This window comes from Oratosquilla oratoria, chromosome 18, assembly GCF_046742065.1.
Source record: "Oratosquilla oratoria isolate Oo_2021 chromosome 18, ASM4674206v1, whole genome shotgun sequence".
Taxonomy (NCBI): Eukaryota; Metazoa; Arthropoda; class Malacostraca; order Stomatopoda; family Squillidae; genus Oratosquilla; species Oratosquilla oratoria.
The window spans coordinates 23,263,009-23,265,169 of NC_134794.1; the positions used below are offsets into that span (position 1 = coordinate 23,263,009).

Genomic DNA, 2,161 nt, shown 5'->3' on the forward strand with positions numbered 1-2,161 from the left:
TCTGGTTTAGTCAATACTTCGCCTTCCACCCAACGGGTCTTTCGGTTCATGACATTGGCATAAGTTCGTATTTCTCCATCACGCAAATTCCCTCCACCCAAACCCACACATCTTGAGCGTACCAATGGGATCCCAGCCGATGATGCAATAGCAGCAGACGGCATTCAATCGCAAGGTCGAACCAACGGCTGAAGCTTTTGTTTCTGATCGCAGCACTCCGACACCAACTCCGCACCCTCGGCGTTCACACAGGAAAAGGCGGAAAGATCCGTTTCGTCGCTTTTAGCACTTATCAGACGATGTATGAAGCAACACACCACCACCAAATCACCACGTGTTTCAGCACAGTTTGGCCCTGGGGCCCGGGTGAACAAAAAAGAGAAGCAAACAGTAGTACAGGGCAGTAGTCGACTTGTTTTTAGGAGAGCGGGAATCACCAACAACATGCAAGTTCTCAATTTTCTCCGCAGCATTGGCCTCTCGGTGCGTTCAATCGATTTTCCTCGAAAGCAAAGGATACTAAGAATTCGTTCGAAGCAAGGAAGCAAATTCACATTTTGGTCGTATATCGTTAAAAACAATAATTAAGTTCTGCAAAAAATCCAGCTTCGCACATTCTCAAGCTGCCGTGATCGAGGATGATCGACGATGAAAGTTAGGAATGAATCTTGTTTTGGCGCCACTGTAGCAGCGGGCAAGCAGCCAACTTCGGCAGCATGGCTTCATATCCCCCTCCTACTCCCCTCCCTCTCCCTCGAATAGACTTACTCCCAACTTCCTCCTCAACCTCCGCCCGCTGCGTTATCTTATTTTAATTCTCGACATCTTATTTTTCCATTCTTCCTTTTCAGCTCTAATTTATAGTAACCAATTTGAAATTGTTCTCCTTATCACCAATATTTATGAGATTTATGCTCCAGTACAGTATTCCATTTCTCGGTGCCTGTTTCTTCCCGTCATTCCTCTTCGTTCTTGTTTTCTCGCTTCCCACCCTTCTACCTTCATGCATTTTATTTCCAATTGCAACACTGATATTGTACCTCTACTTTCATCCATTCTTTGATTAATTTACGTGATTTTTCAAATTCATCTTGTATTCCGTTCTCCATACTTATTATGTCAACTTATCAATGATGCCATACTCCTCCTGACAGTACTTTTCCTTTCGTTTTGTTCTCTTTTGATTAATTTCACGAACAGATAATAGAAACCACTCATTATAACTTTTAAAACAAAGATATATAGAGAGGATAAAAGAAACACCTAATGAATTGGTATATTTTTTATATAAAATTTTTGTCTACGTCATTGGAATTCGATTAAGAGACCAAACGTACGTACGAACAAACAAGCTGTCCTTCACACAAGTTTATCCTTTGCTCGATAAAGCGCTTGCTAACTAGTATGTAAGCGTTCATTCCTATTTCCTATGACCAAGTCACTGTGCAAATGTATAAGTGCATATAATATGCGTGTTTTAAAGGCAAATTTGTACTAATATATCGTTATATCATTAGGCACTTAGACCAATTTACAGTAGGAGAAGCCACCCAACTTCTGTACGCTTGTTCTCACAGAAAACGAGTAAGGAGAGACCTAAATGAAGAAATATAAAATGTTGAAACATTACAGTTATTATATTTCTTGTAGTCTTTTCATAATTTATACTACAAATAACACTCTAACGCCATGTACATATCTTGGCTACTCTAATACCATGTGCACATGACAGCATCAAAATACATACAAGCACAAATTTTTGAGACCATTAGTCTATACGTCTAGCATGAGCACGCACGATTGGAAAAAAAATATGTATGGGGAATACACTAGCACATAGAACCTAACGTTTCCATTCATTGGAAACATGAAACGAAGAACAATTACAGCAAACAAACAACAGCGTAAAGGTTTAACTCAGCAGAAATCTAGCATGAAAATATATCACTTCAGTCGTTGAATTGCACGCATGTACGCGCACACACACACGCGCGCGCATGCCAGGTCCAACAACAGAGTAGATTATAACTGAACGTGAATAGCAGTACAGAAGTAATAAGGTCTAGTTCCCGGTAGAAAAGAAAAAAAAATACGCTAAAAACATAATGTAGAGAGCGAGATGAGTTTTACAATATATGGAAAGTACAAGACGTCTTTGAGG

General features: G+C 40.0%; 1 protein-coding gene across 3 annotated transcripts in view; it reads right to left on the reverse strand.

Moving 5' to 3' along the window:
- Nucleotides 1-548, reverse strand: part of LOC143035118 (solute carrier organic anion transporter family member 74D-like) — a 393,158-nt gene extending 392,610 nt beyond the window's left edge. For all 3 annotated transcript variants that reach the window (XM_076201697.1, XM_076201698.1, XM_076201695.1), the window contains exon 1: nucleotides 123-548. The gene's annotated coding sequence lies outside the window, so the exon portion shown is untranslated. The remainder of the gene's footprint in view (nucleotides 1-122) is intronic.
- Between the last annotated feature and the right edge of the window lie 1,613 nt (nucleotides 549-2,161).